Consider the following 19,282-nt stretch of genomic DNA (forward strand, 5'->3'; position numbering starts at 1 on the left):
GGAAGATATTCCTGTATTTATAAACTACCTCAACCAAAGTACAAATTTTCTTAAATTTACTTATATGGTGGAAGAAGTAAAGATTTCCTATTTGGATGTACTGATCACTAAAATAAGTGATGGATACATTAAGTCAACAATTTTTAGGAAGCCCACCTATTCGAACAGCATACTTCATTATTCTAGCAATCATCCTAGGGATGTTAAGCGGAGGATTATCAAGGGTCAGTTTGTTACAGCTGCCCGGATGGTCTCCCAGTTCAAAGATTTTTTGGAAGAATGTGAATTTATGAGCAACATGTTTCTTGATAGGGGGTACCCTATTTGTTTAATATACAATATAAAACAGGAGGTTATTAATAAATGAAGTAATGGTTTATATGTCCCAATATTGGGAAGTCCTGATATGTCTACAAATGGGCAACCTTTATTACCCCTTAGGACTAATAACGCTGGTATAAATGATGGGGATGATATAGTTATAAATGGTGAATGCTCAATAGCTACTGGAAATTTTCAGGAGATTATATGTCCTTTTGTCAGCACATATTCCAGTGATATCTTTCTTGTGCAGGACATTGTTAAGAAAAATTGGGTTATTCTTATGCAGGAACAGGCTATGTAGGACACCTTTGGAAATCATCCCAATTTTGTACTTCGGAAAGGTATGAATTTTAAGAGTTTACTAGAAAAGCCCCTAGTCATTGAGGCTAAGGGGAGCATGGCACCTTGTGGCATGTGCCACCAATGTAAGCATATTTTGAGAACATCTAGTATTAGAATTGGTGGTAAAAAATTGTGGTAAAGGGAAAATATAAGTGTCAAACTTATGCAGTAGTTTATGCCGCAGTTTGTTGCCAGTGTCCAGCTTTTTATATTGGGAAGACCCAACGCTAGCTTGCACAACGTATTTATTAACATCTTTATGATATTCAACAGCAAGATGCAAAAAATGCATTATATAGACATTTAAGGATGTTTCCAGAGCATAATTTTAAATTTTTAGTGATTCAACAGGCGAAGTGTGAAGCTCGGGGGAGGACCTTGGAAATTGCATCTTGAAGATAAGGAAGCCGGGTGGCAAGTCTTTTTAAATGCTTATTCCTCACCAGGATTTAATGATGCAATATCCATTTCTAGTAGGCTTAAATTAAAAGTCTTTGATAGATGAAAGTAAGCAATTATTTATTAAATGTATATAAGGTTTATATATATATATATATATATATATATATATATATATATATATATAAATGTGGATATATTTAATGTATTTTTTCTGAAATAATATATTTTTAGAAAGTTTTTTTATTCATTCTATATTTTTTAACTTGTTCTTACATGTTGTTGTCTTCTATACACTCTGAATATGACAGAATGGAATGTATTTACTTGTTATTTCCTAGTCTATTACAGAAGTTTTCTTTCTTATTAGGGCTGTGTCTGTTTAAAACAATTAATCGTTTAAAACATTTAATTGATTGCAATGTATTATTTTTAACTGATTAATTGATTCTATTTTGGTGGGTACATAACTTCAATGTTGTATGGTTTACTTTGTCTGAAGAAGTCTGGTGATGCTCACCAGACAAAAGCGCTTACTTGTGGTGAATAAAGATTCGTTTTGGTGCTACTTTCTTGGTTTCCAGCTTTGAGTGTTGCTTTTTGGATTGTTTGGTTGGTCGTATTGTTTTTTTCCTATAAGACAGAGAATAGTTGGAGTTTTTTTGAGTCTGTCCATAGAGGATTAGTGTTTAAGGCCTAGGATCCTCTTTGGGAGGTACTTTTGTGGCCTCTCCAGTTGTTGCAGATGTCTAGTGCGGTACATGTCAAATGGGGCATACTCGATGACCGGCCTAATAAGGGAAGAGTATAGGGAGACAATGACCTCTTTCTTCCTGGATGCAAAACCCTTAATGATGAGATGATAGCAAATGATCTAATTGGGAGAGTAAGGAAACAGTCTTAGCTGGCTCAACTAGCGTCTTGTCTCAGTCCCACAAACTTGCACCCCCAGCTCTTCAAGTTAAAAAAAAGTCTTCTTTGGATATTACTTCCTAAAATAATACAACCACCATGCACCACCAAATCCATACTCTTCCCAGTTCTTTAAGAGCAAAAAAAAAAAACCTCTTTGGCTATTACTGCAGGATGTCTCTCTGAACTGGCATTTTGGTATAGAATAAATGTAACCTAGCTTCTCAACTGCACCCAGGGCAATGGCCCCCTTCGCTCAACCCTTTCTACACTACCGACTATGAGATTCAAGTGTTTCAGGTCTTTGGACAGAAGTCTCCTGGGTGAAAAATGGCATTGAATTTGTTTGCAAGTATGTTGGCAAAGTCTATTGGACCAGAATGGTAGGTGTAATTTTCAGTACATTTAGAGCCATGCAGGGTACTTCTCTTAGGTTTCTAACACAGCTAAATAAAAATTTACAACTAGTTTTGGCTTAAGAGACCAGCCAAAGTTCATGGGCTCCTTCAGTGGATGCAATAGTGGTGCTCATTTTTTTTGTACAGCTTTTGGTTATTTTCCATGGGAACAGGAGCCTTGGATTTGCTATGGAGTTTCTACATGAGAGGGGACTAACTCAGATATTTATGTTTGAATTTCCCATGATACTTAACTCTAGTAAGTACTGCAAGCTCCATGCGTTTTTCTAAATGGGAGTTACATTCTTAGTGAAGCTTGGCGAAGTATCATGATCAGAGGCGATGCACTCAAAATTGAATTCTGATATTTCATCAGAGTAGGTAGAGGCTGGTATATTTATAGTCTTTAAGTTGGATTTTCTATAGGGTTTTTGGGAGTAATGGAAAGGAGAAGGTCACAAGTTTGTGGTTTGACTTCAATGGAGAAGGAGATACCACAGGAGTAGTGCAAGAGACGGCCATATTAGTAAGAATCAGGCCAAGAATGTTGTCTCCTCCTGCAGAAGAATTTACCAACAGGTCAAGAGATTTGCATTTAAGTCTAAGAAGTTTTAGGCATATTCTACATTGGAGGCACAGGTATTTCAGTTTACTGAAGGGTAGTTAAAGTCACTCAAAATAATGGCGTTTTTTATTGATAGGAAGATCATTTAGAACACTAGGGAAACAGAAGTGGTCATCAGAGTGAGAACAAGGAAGATGTTCTGCAGTAAGCCGTTAATTGACAATTAATCCTATCTAGAGCGATCTGCAGTTCAAGGAGTTCCTTAAAAAATATGGGAACTCCACCAGAGTTGTCACTGAGTTTGAAGACATAAAAAGCATACAACTCGGGTACACAGGGAGTGTATTCTTTACAATTAAATGAAATCAAAGTAACTATGAGACACTGATTCTTTCCAAATGCAGCAGTGTCTCAAGATCAAGCAAGTCATTACTAAGATTTCTGCACTGAAAACGGACACTTCAATGTGACTGCTAATTATGTTGCAATGTCCATCAACAGGATTCTGTCTAAAACTTTACTACAAGGCCATCAAAGGCTATCTGGAGTATGTAGAAGCCTTGGAATGAGGGGTACAGGCCATCTTTACTGAAGTAAGCTAGATTATTGACCATCTTGCCCAATACAGACACACAGTAGATCCCCTTGTCATTCAGTGAGAATGCCTTCATGGATTAAAACAGAGCTGAAACAGAAAGCGGGCTAGTTTATACAGCCAGATAACAATGAAAAATTAATGCGAAAAAAAAATAATATATAAAGAAATATTTTCTGGAAAACATGTTTCTGATATTTATTAGGACTTATTATTTAAGTTATTGAGCTGGAAAAGGGGCATACAAATATAAGGTAGAATAAGATGCTATTTAAAGGTAGTGTGTGAAAGCCAGTGGAAACGACTGTACGTTTACATTTACTTTCTGAATCTGCGATGGTAAAGGAGAGCAGAAAAATGACTGTAGAATGTAAATGTAAAAGGGATAAAGAATCTTGGCTATGAAAATATACTGTTTGGGCAAAATGGCAATGATACTGAGACATTAGCCACTTTGAGGCAGACCGAGATAAGGCCCTGACTATGTTGTAAATCATACAAATCTGAATAGTGGCTTGCGTGTCTGTAGTAACTAGAAGGGAGGATGGAAGGAAGTTGCCACTGTTGTCTCGCCCATCCTGGGGTGTGGGAGGCATCTCTGGCTCATCACATGGGTGGCACCTAGCTGAAGCACTAGATGTCTACCCGAAGGACCTGAAGCCTAGCAAGTCTGTGCTGCCATGTGCAAAAATGCAGAGCTGGGAAGAGCTGCTGCAGCTGAAGGAATGCTCTTCTGGTGGAGAGTGAGAAAGCAAGTCACTCTGCAGGGCCAGCAAGGCTGGAATATATCCCACTACCTGGCTCTTGCCATGAGAGAATGAGCTCACTGGGGATTCCTGGTCAGAGAAGAATGTAATTGAGGGTTCTCGCCTGGCCTGAAATCTCCTGGTACCTCAACCATGGCTTGGTCATGCAGGGATATGCAAAAAAAAATAAATAATACTGAGGCCTTATGAAAACTATGGAATGACTTAAGTATTTTAAATGGCACACCCATTTAAAACTGTCGAGTCACATGCAGTTCCTACAGTGACCCCATTAGCAGCCAGCACAATCACAGAGTTTACTAGGCAAGTAAGGAATGAAAGTAGATTGCCAGGCCTTTCTTCGATATCATTTATATACTCTGTATTAGACAAATGCACACAATTTTGAGTCACCGATTCATCAACCACTTCACTGGGATGTGGGAAGAAATGTGAATGACTGGAGAAAAACAAGATGAACACAGTGTGGTCATCCTGACACTGCATATAAGGTAACTACAGTTGTGTACACTTACCATAAATGTAGATGTTCGAGTGCATTCACTGTTGCAGTCATTACATTTGGGTTATCTGCTTGCAGGTAGCCCTCAGTCAGCCTGATTATCAAAGTCTTGGGTCCTGCGTCGGTTGCTGTCTCAACTTCCATGACGTCAGGGGTATAAAGCATGCAGCCGACACCATTACATCCGTTTTTCTTGCCTCAGATGTCAGGTGCCCCCATAATGGGAAGCAATTATATACAGGGTTACACCTCCAACAAAAAGGAAAATACACCAGAAAGCTTTAAGTACAGTAAACAAAAAGAGAGGTATACACAGTAGCAGTCAGGGGGCTGGAGGGAGGGTAACCAGGACTGCAACAGTGCATACACTCGAACATCTACATTTATGGTAAGTGTACACAACTGTACCATGTTCTTAGTGTTTCACTGTTGCAGTCATTACATTTGGGTAGATTCCCAAAGCTAAGGAAGGGAGGAGGAAATTAGAGAACATTAGGACCAGCTATTAGGCCCTGTAGAACTGCAGTGGCAAAACCAGCTCTGGATTTAGAAAAAACTGGCAAGTGGTAGTGCTTGGTGAAGGTATGTACAGAACTACAGGTAGCAGCTTCTAGGATGTCCCTAGTAGGGACACCTCTGAGAAAGGCTGTAGAGGTAGATGCAGCCCTGGTGGAATGTGGTCTTATCCCCTGTGGGGTAGGTTTTACATGGCGCTTATAGCAGAAATGAATGCAATGGCCTATCCACTTAGAAATGGTTTGCTTTGAAATGGCTTTCCCCTCTGCCACTGTAGAAAATGCAACCAATAGTTGTTCACACTTCCTGAGAGGCTTAGTCCTGTCCAAGTAAAATCTAAGTTGTCTGTGCACGTCCAAGGAGTGCAGTATTCATTCCCCTTTGTTCTGTGGGTTAGAAAAGAAGGTTGGCAAATGAATGGACTGATTAAGGGCCACACTGGATACCACCATGGGCATAAAGGAAGGATTGGTCCTGAGGGACACCCTGTCCACATGAAAGATGATGAAAAGCTCCACTCCTATGAGGGCCTGTAATTCAGACACCCTTCTTGCTGAAGTGATGGTTAGAAGGAATGCTGTTTTCCAAGAAAGGAATTTCAACTCTGCACTTGCAGCTGGCTCGAAGGGAGGTAGAGTGAGCTTTTCCAATACAAAGTTAAGGTCTCAGGCTGGAGTAGGGGCTCTCCTGGGTGGTCTTACTTTTTGGCCCCCTCTGAGGAATTGCTTCAGCAGTGGATGAGAGAAGAGGGGTGGCTCAGTATTATAATGAGCTAAAATGGCCGAGGCATGAATTTTAATGGAAGAAAAGGAAAGGCCCTTGTGAAGTATCTCAGTTAAGTATTGAAGAATGTGCAGTAAATTGGGCACTGTTGTGCCCATCCCGTGAGTTTGACTCCGGGAACAGAATCTTTTCCATTTTTCAGCATAGGATTTTCTAGTACTAGGCCTCCTTGCCTCCAAAATGACATTCATCACTTGCTTACTGAGGGACGGTAACGGAGAGCTCAGGTAATTAGCCAGGCTGCAAGGTTCAGGGTTTGAAGCTGGGAGTGCAGAATCTGGTTCTCCTGCTGGGACAGCAGGGAAGGGGTCTAAGGCAGGTGCCATGGTTCCAGCAGTGACACACTGCACAAGAGGGGGTACCAGTGTTGGCGTGGCCAGTCTGATGCAAGGAGTATTGTCCTTGGTTTGTCTTGTTTGATCTTTAGTAGAACTTTGCACAGGAGAGGCAGAGGGGGAAAGGCATAAACGGATAGGTTTTTCCAGGTGAAGGACAGGGCATCCACTTTCTAAGATTGTCTGTGGGGAGTTCTTGTGCAGAATTTGTCCAATTGGTAGTTCTGAGGGGAGGCAAACAAGTCTATCTCTGGGCTCCCCATTTGTTTCTCAAAATGTTGAATATCTTTGGTTCCAGTTTCCACTCATGTGGGTCCATGAGATTTCTGCTTAGGTCGTTTGCCAGTGTATTCAGCTTGCCTGGCAGGAATTGAGCTTGTAGATGCACTTGGTAGCTCAAGGCTGTGTTCCACACAGCCATGGCTAGTCTGCAGAGAGGGTATGAGTGGGTTCCCCTGCTTGTTTATGTACCACATGACAGTGGTGTTGTCCGTCTTTACCAATAATTGTCCTGGAAGAATGTGGTCCTTGAAGGCTGTGAGAGCATTCTGTACAGCTAACATTTCTTTTGATTGATATGCAGGTGCATCTGACTCGGGTTCCATTTGCCCTGAATGCACTGCCCTGCCAAGTGAGCCCTCCATGCATAGTCTGACGTATCTGTTGTTAGGGTTTGGGCAGCAGGGAGCAGAGTGAATGGCAGTCCCTTGCTGTGGTGGCAAGCCTCTGCCCACCAAAGGAACTCTGTCTTTAGACCAGGGATGATAGGAGTCATTGATTCTAGGTCCTGAGAATGTGGACACCATAGGCTTTTTTAGATACCATTGTAGTTTCCTCATATGCAGCCTTGCATATGGAATTAGTAGAATGCAAGAGGCCACGAACCCCAGGGCTTGCAGTATTTTCCTTGCAGATAGCTGGGTCTTTGTGGCCAGTACTTTGAAGTAGGCAGTCAAATGACCTTGTTTCTCTGGCGTGGGGTAGGCCATCTGGGAAGTTGTATTCAAGCTTGCTCCCAGGAATACAATTTGTTGGCAGGGTACTAGATGTGATTTCTTTTCGTTTATGGTGTACCCCAGAGAAATTAGTAACTTCTTTACAAATGCTAGATGATTTAATTGCATGTCCTGGCTTTCTGCCTGAATTAGACAATCGTCCAGGTACAGGTATATTTGAATATTTCTTTGCCTGCAGTATGCAATGACTGGAGCTAGGCACTTTGTGAATACCCTGGGTCCAGTAGATAAGCCAAAGGGCAGTGCAGAGAAATGATAGTGCATGTAGCCTGCTCTGAAGCATAGGTATTTTCTGCAAGATTCCCTTATTGGGATATGCAGGTAAGCTTCCTTTAAATCCAGTGTTGCCAACCAGGCATTTTTGCCTAGCATAGGAAGCAGCTGATGAAGAGTTAGCATTTTGAATTTTGGGATTACCAAAAAGGTGTTTAGGATAGACAAGTCCAGGATAGGACGCCAGGAATCATCTTTTCTGGGTACCAGGAAAAGTCTTGAGTAAAAACCTTGACCCCATTCCTCTTCTGGGACAGGCTGAATAGCCCTAATACTTAGAAGAGAGAACCTGCTTTTGAGCCTCTGTCCACTGAATTGGGGGTAGGTCTGGCCAACCATTTGGGGTTGGTAAGGAGTGGAAGTGGAATCTGTATCCTTGGGAAACTATATTTAAAACCCATTTGTCTTGGGTAATGAGTTCCCAGTTTTTTGCATGTAGAGCGATCTTTCCCCCTAAAGGAAGAGTTAGTTGAGCAGGGCTTGGAAGATTTAAAGTTAAGTCATTGTGACAGCTTACCATAGGGGTGTCTTACTACTTCCAGATTTGGAAGTGGGTGCCCCACTGCTTAGGCTTGTGAGTACCTTGAGACTGAAGCATGGGTGGTCTGCTGGTCCTGGGTTTGGAATGAGAAAGCCTGGAAGAGGCAGGAAAGGACCAATTCTTAGAAGGCCAGTGCCTACTAAATCTGGGAGGCTGTACTTGCAGGAAATCTTTAAAAGTTTGCATAGATTTGGCTTTTTCCTCCATCTTTTTAAGTACTGTGTCTGCTTTGTTGCCAAACAGGCGGTCTTGGTTTAAGGAAGCATCCAGTAATTTAGCTTTAACATGATCTGGCAAAGTTTGCTCCTTAAGCCAAGCATGCCTTCTAAGTACAGACCCAGTCACAGCAGCCCTGCAAGATGCCTCTAATGAATCAAAACCACATTGCAAAGTATGTTTTCCAACTTGTTCTGCAGAATGCACTAAATCCTGTAATTCTTTATTTTCAGCACAATCAGGAATCAACATAATTTTCTGTTTAAGCAATCCAATAATATGCTGCTGATACTTTAACATATGAAACTGGCAGTTTAAGGTCCTAATGGCCAAAGTAGCAGAAGTGTATACCTTCTTACCCCATCTGTCCAGGGCTCTGGAATCTCTATCAGAGGGGGTAGGGTTTTTGGAAGTAGTAGCCTTCATGCCTTTGGGTCCCTGTGAAATGGTCTCAGGATCCGCAGTTGGATTCTTAAAGAGGACCTTGTGAGAGTCAGGTACTCTAATACCTGTCAGGTTTTCTGGGAGACGGAGGTAAAGTGTATGCAAAGTTTCACCAAAAGAGAAATTCTCTGGAGGGGAAGCAGAGGGAATGGAGTCTTCTGCATCAGAATCCTCATAAGTAGACAAGAGCAACTCCTGGTCATCAGAGAAAACAGAAATGTCAGAATCCTGATCAAAAGAATCATAAGGAAAATCAGTTCTAGGTCTCTTAGAGGGAGAAGGGGTTGCTTCCCCTGATTAGAGTAATAAGGTCTTTAGCCATTCTTATCATTTGTTTTTTAGGCATAGGGGCATGACCATGTGGTCTGGCCATCGGTTTTCTAGGCGTGGATCGAGTTTTAGGCCTTGAAGAAAAATATGGCGTCGGTTTAATATGCAAGTCAGTAGGCCTGAATACACCCTCAGAAGCTGGTGCCTGCACAGCGGCTCCGGACCTATCCAAGGTAGAGACATCCGCAGGTTCCACAGATGAAGAAGCATCTCATGGCATACCGGACTCCGAATGGGTCTCAGTAGGGGCCTGCAAATCTGAAGTAGCGGGTATCAAGGGCTGTGAAAGCGCCTCACTGAGTACCGGCGAACTGGCGACTAGCTTAGCAGAAGCGTTGTCAGCAGCTTTGGACCTATGCGGTCTGTCTCTGTCTTTGCGCTTTTTCGGAATGTCGGAAGTCAGGTGGCTTACCGAAGCTATTTCTGGATACTTTAACAGAGTACCAAAATATTTAGATGAGAAAATAAACCAACGGCGAATAGTTCAAGGTTTGAATAAGGCACAAAACTGACAGCGAGGTAAGTCGTGGTCTGGGTCTAGGCAAGGAATGCAGTATGAATGAAAATCTTTATGAGTTATTTCCTTTCCACAAGAAATACAGTTGTTAACTTTTACTGACATCAGTTTAGAGAAAGAAAAAGGATCTCAACAGAGTACTTAGCTTTGCTGAAGATTTCGGATCTGAAACTCAAAAATGAAAATTTCAGGAGTGGGCTGACCGGCACTTGCAAACTGTTTCTGCTTCGGGCACCGCACAGCAAGAAAGACTGATGTAATGGCGTCGGCTTCATGACTTATAACCCTCACTACCTGACGTCATGGAAGATGAGACAGCAACTGACGCAGGACCCAAGACTTTGATAATCAGGCCGACTGACGGCTACCTGCAAGCAGATAACCCAAATGTAATGACTGCAACAGTGAAACACGAAGAACATCTGAACCACAGAACCTCTTGCTACAAAGGTGACAATGTCACTCAATATGCCACTATAACATCCATTAAATATGGCACATTGGGTTTCAAGGATGTTACTTTTGTTGGCACATGGTAAACAATGGCATAGACAGTTTAGTGGTATTCGGTTGTTCAAGCAAGTGTCAGTTCAGTAAAAACTGATCAAACAAACCCAGTTCAATGAACTGGCACTGTCAACACTATTTTATAATTTCCCCAAAGTTTTACGCAGCGTTTTACAACTTCATTGATAGTTATATTAGCTAAGTGGCTGCAGACAGCAAAGTCTCCTGCGTGGGAGGTGTGGGCTCCCATGTATTAAAAAAGAAAACAAAACTTTCAATGAGTGCCATGTCATTTAATCTGGTTTGCACATCTGGGATTCACAGATACAAGACCTGATGAGCTAAATCTTACCCAGATTAATAAAAGAGACAAAGCAAAGCATTAATCTTAGTAGAAGGACAAAGTCTGAATACTTGGGAAACACACTCCATACTGGAGAATAACTATTAAGAAGTGCTTCTTAAGGAGTTTGTCTGTTAAGTGTGGAAAATAGGAGATATGTGTATGCAATAAAAGCTGGGGTATTATATACTTTCCTTTTGTTCTTGCTTTGCTAAAACATTTTAAAGCATATTTAAATAAACATTTTCCTTACTTTCCTTTTGAAAAGTGCTTTGGGATTTGTAACACCCATATGAACCGCTACCATTTCCAGAACACAAAACTTAGTTTAAAATCTCATCTGAAGGATGGAAACATAGGAGTGCAGCACTCCCTCCCCGTTATGTTTCAATATTTAACTTATCCTTAACTGGTGTGAGACTAGAACCCACAGCCTTCTGATTTTTCAAGTATGAAAGGCAGTGTGCTACTTGCTGAACTACTAATACTGCCTGACATTCTCTTCTTTTTGTAGTAAAGACCATTGAGAGGTACTGTTATTCTTCCGCCACTTCATTTAGTCGTAATGAAATGAGAAACACACTGTATATCAGCAGCTTATCTTTCCATACACAAATGTGTATAAATATATGTGTGTGTGTGTGTGTGTGTGTGTGTGTGTGTGCATGAAACTATATGTGTGTGTGTGTGTGTATATATATATATATATATATATATATATATATATATATATATATATATATGCCCACACACAAAAAATAAAGCATATACAGCTAGCAGTTATTAAATACATTACACACACACACACATATATACATTAAAAAAAAGCCAACACATCTTGCAGTTATTAAACAGATAAAGACATATAATTACATAAAAATATAAAAATGACAGTTAATGACAGACTAGGAGACTGGGGGGGTGGATAATTTCAGTATAGAAAACAACAAGGAAGTGTAATGGATTATAGCTAGAAAGAAAGAACAGACAAGTAGGAGAGGGCCTGCATTCAGCATCAAGGGAAACCAGTTCAGTCTCAGCTCATTCTGTTCCAATATTTCTCAAATGGTAATGCCACCTTACCCTCCATACTGAGGTCTAGGCATAGAGGGGTCAAGAAAATCTGAAACTGTTGTGGATTGAAAATGTTATCTATTCTGTTCTGCTTAAAGCAGGATTAGGCTGAATGCAAAAAGATAACCGTCACTGACTACATGTAAAAAATAATGTACGCATATATCTGAAAGAGATTGCAACAAATGTCTTTTTTGTTAGGGACAGTCCCAAAATACTTGTGATATCTGAAGAATGCTCAAGGATATTTCTGTGGTTTGACAAACTCAATATGACAGTATCCTAGAAACTAATGTGTACACTACACCACTTCAGATTTGGCTATGAACTACTAAAATGAGCCACATTCCTAGTGTATACCTTGATCAACAAGGCAAATAAAAGTAAGCTTTGATCAAGGAAGGACACATTCACAGTGATAAAAGCTAGAATGCAGCTATGTAGTAATGAGTCTTGTATACCTTTAATTTGTAACAGTGTTTTTTTATTGGTGTACAATAAAATATTTTGCTTGCTGTAGAACTGATGTAAGATAACTATAACACTGAGACACGCTATGGCAATTTAAGAAAAGTAAAGATAAAAAAAGGCAAAATGTTCTGTAACAGCAATAATTAGTTATGCAACAGTGCAACACCTTATTGTACACATGACCGTCCAATTAATTAAAACACTGTCAACAGAATGTGCATTCTTCAAACTCCACTGCTCCACTTCTTTACCAATAAACAGCAAAAGAAAGTCCGCTAGCTTAGTACCATAAAGGGTATCCTCATATGTTGTTCAGCCACAACGCCAATACTTTGGATCTCCAAAAGGACAAATGAAATGTTCAGTAGATAGTAGATAGTAACGACCATTTAATAAAACACCAAAACAAACGTACAACACATACAAAGGATTATCTATTCCTTCTAGACTTCATCAGAATCCATAAATGCCAGTGTAAAAATGCTCTTAAATACTCGATCACCTGGTTAATAAATTAATTAACAAATTAATTAACAAATCAATTAAATATGTTGTCTTGTCAAAGAAAGTTTTTTAGCTCAATACAGTTCATATAAACCAGTACTAAAAACAGTACTAAAAACACCTATACTATAAACTGTAAAACAACATAACCTAATCTAAAAACTTTTTACAAAAGACACAACTCACTTAATCAACCTTATATAATATATAATATATAATATGTAATATAATAATGTACACCTTAATACATTCTAAAAAATATATGATGTGATATGATGTATCAACTCCAAATATGTGAATATATATGTATATGTAAAAAACTTGTCATGAAATAAAAAATATATCAAGTACCAAGAAAAAAGAAAACCACATAATATTGCACTATAATGGTCCTTGTATAATATGACTATATACATATATACATATGAATGAATAAATAGTGTATAATTAGGTCAATTTAGGGTTATTGGATAATAATTTCAGAGCTGGTTTTATGGAAATGTGATCATTCATTCCATGGGATCCACAGGCATCCAGCCTGAGTTGCCAAATCATCTCTCTGTATTCGAGGAGGGACTCCCAATCACCCCCTCTTTCACTTCTCTTGACCTCCTCAAGAACCCAGAATTTGATATTGGTCTTATTACATACTTCAGTGTGCCTAAAGAGGGCATTGTTATCGTTCTTTTTATTGATATCCCTTATGTGTTCATATACCCTTTGCTTTAACTTACGTTCGGTCTTTCCGACATAATATTTTCCACAAGTCAAGCAAAGGGCAAGATAAACCACACCTTGGGTGTGGCAATTATAGTAACCCAAACTTTTCAATTTTAAATTCAATCTCTCTATCCATAACATTTTTTCCCCCAATATAAAAGTGCATTGCCCACACCTTCCACACTTATAAGTTCCCACTTTTTTCTCCGTTCCACTTCCATAAAGAGCCTTTTTCCTTTCAAAAAGTTTCTTAAAATTGTTGTTCTTCCTATATCCAAAAATCAACCGCTGTTGAAAAATAGGAACTTCCACACATGTTTTAGAAAACATCCTCCATACTTCATTAATGCCCTTTTGTAACCAATGTACCCCTTTATAGTATGTAACCATGAGGCGTGGTGTATTATTCTCCTTTGATGATTTATTTGTAGTACCTGAGGGATTGTCTATTTGGGGTCCCAGTATATCAAAATCATATGCCAATAGTGGCCGAAAATGCGTGTTCCGCTTCCTCAAGACCTCCCTTTTGACATTCTTAATAAGCCTAAGTGGGTAACCCCTATCCATAAAGAAACCTTGTATCAAATACATCTCTTCTATACATGTCCCTTCATCACTAGTCATTCGAGAGGCCCTGATCATTTGGCCCTTAACTATGTTACGCCTAAGATATAATGGGTGGTCACTCTCAAAGTGCACATAGGAATTTGAAAAGCATTCCTTCCTAAAAACCCGAGATTCATATTTCCTACTTGGTTTATTTTTAGTAATAGTTATATCCAAATAATCTATATGGTCATTGTTATGTTGGTAAGTAAATTCCAAAAACGTTGTAGTCGTATGGAGATAGTCTATAAATTCCTTGACCTGTTCAACTGTCCCTTTCCACACTACCAGGATGTCGTCCAGGAACCTAAAATATGTAACTATATCAACCCAAAATTTGGACTTGAAAACATATTCTAGCTCCCAGAATAACATAATAATATTAGCATAGGTGGGGGCACATGAAGAACCCATTGCCACCCCTCCTATCTGATGGTATATATCACCCTGGAAAAACAAAAAATTCTTCCTCAAAACCAGTTCCATATTTTCAAGAATTAACCTAAAATCGGTTGTATCACCCAAATTGAATTCTATCAACATATGTTCGAACCATTTTAACCCTATGTCATGTGGTATAACGGAAAATAAATCACGGACATCAATGGTCACAAAAATAAAACAATCATTATATGGAACCTCTCTAAATTTTGTAAGGAGGTCCCATGAGTCAACTAAAATGTGTCTATAGTTCTTATAAAAGTTTTTTAACTTAGCGTCTATAAATATGGCAAGGGGCTGTGTTTTTGAACACTGTGAGGTTACTATAGGCCTAAGGGGGGGGATTATGTAAGTCCAAAAAAAGCTGCTGTCACCTCTATTTCTGTGAAGTTATAGATATAAAAATTGTTATCCACATTAATTTTACATCTGGTAGAAATAATAGTGTTTAATTCAATGTTGGCCCCACTATCGGGACCGTCATTAATATACTACAAATAAGGAGTAATTCCGACACCCCAGGGTGTAATACAATAGAAAAGTATGTGCTTTTGGAAAGTGACAATTTTGAAGTAGTCCCAGATCTGGATGAAATAGGATATATTAATGACGGTCCCGATAGTGGGGCCAACATTGAATTAAACACTATTATTTCTACCAGATGTAAAATTAATGTGGATAACAATTTTTATATCTATAACTTCACAGAAATAGAGGTGACAGCAGCTTTTTTTGGACTTTTTACTAAGGGATTTTCATTTATTCCAATAAGAAAGCCCAAATTAGAGGACCTATTACTTGATGTGAAGTTATTTACAAGAAAGTTACACTTTAAGAACATGTTTGGACAAAGTGAGGATATGCATTCAAACACTTTTAAAAGGAAAAGTGTTTTTAATCCCCCCTTACAACACGATATTGCTAATTTTGAAAAGCAAGTTTTGCATATGGTTAGGGAACAGTACCAGGGAAATGACGGAGTAGAAGTATTTAGTAATATGACAAGGGAAGAAGTGTCTATTCTGAAGTGGTTACAAGGAAATGACAAAATAAGGATTATGAAACCCGATAAGGGGGGAGGGGTGGTCCTTATGGACCATTGGGATTACACTAGTAGGATGAGAGAAATCCTCAATCAAGGGGACAGATATCGACTTGCATCTAGGAATGAGATGAACATCTGTTACAGAAAAATAGACTATTGGCTTGAGGACAACTTGCTACAGGGTTTAATAAATATTGACCTGTATAATTATTTCAAAGTAACTAAACCAGTCATTCCGGAAATTTTTGGTATTCCCAAAATCCATAAGGATGTACATAATCCCCCCCCTTAGGCCTATAGTAACCTCACAGTGTTCAAAAACACAGCCCCTTGCCATATTTATAGACGCTAAGTTAAAAAACTTTTATAAGAACTATAGACACATTTTAGTTGACTCATGGGACCTCCTTACAAAATTTAGAGAGGTTCCATATAATGATTGTTTTATTTTTGTGACCATTGATGTCCGTGATTTATTTTCCGTTATACCACATGACATAGGGTTAAAATGGTTCGAACATATGTTGATAGAATTCAATTTGGGTGATACAACCGATTTTAGGTTAATTCTTGAAAATATGGAACTGGTTTTGAGGAACAATTTTTTGTTTTTCCAGGGTGATATATACCATCAGATAGGAGGGGTGGCAATGGGTTCTTCATGTGCCCCACCTATGCTAATATTATTATGTTATTCTGGGAGCTAGAATATGTTTTCAAGTCCAAATTTTGGGTTGATATAGTTACATATTTGAGGTTCGTGCCAGACATCATGGTAGTGTGGAAAGGGACAGTTGAACAGGTCAAGGAATTTATAGACTATCTCCATACGACTACAACGTTTTTGGAATTTACTTACCAACATAACAATGACCATATAGATTATTTGGATATAACTATTACTAAAAATAAACCAAGTAGGAAATATGAATCTCGGGTTTTTAGGAAGGAATGCTTTTCAAATTCTATGTGCACTTTGAGAGTGACCACCCATTATATCTTAGGCGTAACATAGTTAAGGGCCAAATGATCAGGGCCTCTCGAATGACTAGTGATGAAGGGACATGTATAGAAGAGATGGATTTGATACAAGGTTTCTTTATGGATAGGGGTTACCCACTTAGGCTTATTAAGAATGTCAAAAGGGAGGTCTTGAGGAAGCGGAACACGCATTTTCGGCCACTATTGGCATATGATTTTGATATACTGGGACCCCAAATAGACAATCCCTCAGGTACTACAAATAAATCATCAAAGGAGAATAATACACCACGCCTCATGGTTACATACTATAAAGGGGTACATTGGTTACAAAAGGGCATTAATGAAGTATGGAGGATGTTTTCTAAAACATGTGGAAGTTCCTATTTTTCAACAGCGGTTGATTTTTGGATATAGGAAGAACAACAATTTTAAGAAACTTCTTGAAAGGAAAAAGGCTCTTTATGGAAGTGGAGCGGAGAAAAAGTGAACTTATAAGTGTGGAAGGTGTGGGCAATGCACTTTTATATTGGAAAAAAATGTTATGGATAGAGATTGAATTTAAAATTGAAAGTTTGGGTTACTATAATTGCCACCCAAGGTGTGGTTTATCTTCTGCTTGACTTGTGGAAAATATTATGTCGGAAAGACCGAGGAAGTTAAAGCAAAGGGTATATGAACACATAAGGGATATCAATAAAAGAGCGATAACAATGCCCTCTTTAGGCACACTGAAGTATGTAATAAGACCAATATCAAATTCTGGGTTCTTGAGGAGGTCAAGAGAAGTGAAAGAGGGGTGATTGAGTCCCTCCTCGAATACAGAGAGATGATTTGGCAACTCAGGCTGGATGCCTGTGGATCCCATGGAATGAATGATCACATTTCCATAAAACCAGCTCTGAAATTATTATCCAATAACCTAAATTGACCTAATTATACACTATTTATTCATTCATATGTATATATGTATATAGTCATATTATACAAGGACCATTATAGTGCAATATTATGTGGTTTTCTTTTTTCTTGGTATGATATATTTTTTATTTCATGACAAGTTTTTACATATACATATATATTCACATATTTGGAGTTGATACATCATATCACATCATATATTTTTTAGAATGTATTAAGGTGTACATTATTATATTACATATTATATATTATATATTATATAAGGTTGATTAAGTGAGTTGTGTCTTTGTAAAAAGTTTTAGATTAGGTTATGTTGTTTTACAGTTTATAGTATAGGTGTTTTTAGTACTGTTTTTAGTACTGGTTTATATGAACTGTATTGAGCTAAAAAACTTTCTTTGACAAGACAACATATTTAATTGATTTGTTAATTAATTTGTTAATTAATTTATTAACCAGGTGATCGAGTATTTAAGAGCATTTTTACACTGGCATTTATGGATTCTGATGAAGTCTAGAAGGAATAGATAATCCTTTGTATGTGTTGTACGTTTGTTTTGGTGTTTTATTAAATGGTCGTTACTATCTACTATCTACTGAACATTTCATTTGTCCTTTTGGAGATCCAAAGTATTGGCGTTGTGGCTGAACAACATATGAGGATACCCTTTATGGTACTAAGCTAGCGGACTTTCTTTTGCTGTTTATTGGTAAAGAATGTGCATTCTTCTTACCCTGTCTATTGTATAATCATCTGCTCCATGTTCTCTTAGCCAGTCAACCAGCTGCGGATCACCAGCATTCCTGGAAAATGACTGTAAGTGGCTCGCAGAAAGGGCAGGGATATCTATATAAAAGAAAGCACACCAATGAAACTGGTTAGAAAAAGCTGCACTTTAAGATTCATAAACAAGTGTCTAGTAAAATGTAACAATTATGGTTAATTTCCCCATTATCTCACTGTATAATTTTATTTTCTAAAATACTTCACATATACAAAGTTTCTTTTAAAACAAGGAAAGCATCACTGAGAAAGTGCTAATGGTTGTTTCCAATCTTTCTTTACGCTGCTTACACAGTCACAGAGCAGGGAAACGGAGAAGCAGTTATACCCCTCACCCTCTTAGCACAATAAATCTGGTTTAAGCCTAAAATAATGTTGTGGGACAAAAGCCCAGAAATACAGACAACTTTTATAGATCCCTGCCCTTATATACTTAGAATGTTGTTAGAATAATAGGATTTGTGTTAGCATGCATTTTTAAAGAGATATGAAGTCTGAAACTCAAATGCCCGTCATTCATAAATTAGGCTAACAACCCAGGGGGACTTTCTAAGCCTAGCCAAGTTTTCCAAAAAAATAATGAAGTTCTACATCCAAACAAGACACTGGGAGCCAGGTATTTATAAGTTACCTCTGTCCATAAGGCACATGGGTGCCAGGCCCAGTGAAAACTTCCTATTCCCCATCCACTGGACTAGGTGCTTAAACAGGTTAACAGACAAACTCAGCTTCATATGGATGGGAAGCCTATTCCAAAGGAAAGGCAGTCTCTGGGACAAACATCTGTCTCTCTAGCATGCTCTGTTTAAGTTACAGACAAAATTCAGGCCCCTAGACCTTGTAATTCTAGTACTCTGACTTATGAATAAGTAATATGAAATTCGTAAGTGTTGGGTTTGCGGATGCCTAGCAAGCCAGGCAGAGATCACCCCTCAGCAGTCTATTGGAGACTGAGGAAAGGGAAAGGGCTTTAAGGCACTCTGCATAAGGCAGGTTTGTTATGCCTTGTATTCTTTTGTAAGGAATATCTGAGGTCACTTTAGTTGCAGCATATGCCTGGTCAGGTTCATATCAAATGGAGCACAGTACTCTATGGTTGGTCTAATAAGG

General features: G+C 38.7%; 1 long non-coding RNA gene across 1 annotated transcript in view; it reads right to left on the reverse strand.

The window, feature by feature from the left end:
- The window catches only part of LOC122806193, a 100,711-nt gene extending 82,478 nt beyond the window's left edge, over positions 1 to 18,233 (reverse strand). Inside the window, exon 1 of the long non-coding RNA XR_006365488.1 lies at positions 18,123 to 18,233. This is a non-coding gene — a long non-coding RNA (uncharacterized LOC122806193). The remainder of the gene's footprint in view (positions 1 to 18,122) is intronic.
- Between the last annotated feature and the right edge of the window lie 1,049 nt (positions 18,234 to 19,282).

The sequence above is a fragment of the Protopterus annectens genome, chromosome 1.part1, assembly GCF_019279795.1.
Source record: "Protopterus annectens isolate FY-2018-M chromosome 1.part1, PAN1.0, whole genome shotgun sequence".
In the NCBI taxonomy this organism is placed as follows: Eukaryota; Metazoa; Chordata; order Ceratodontiformes; family Protopteridae; genus Protopterus; species Protopterus annectens.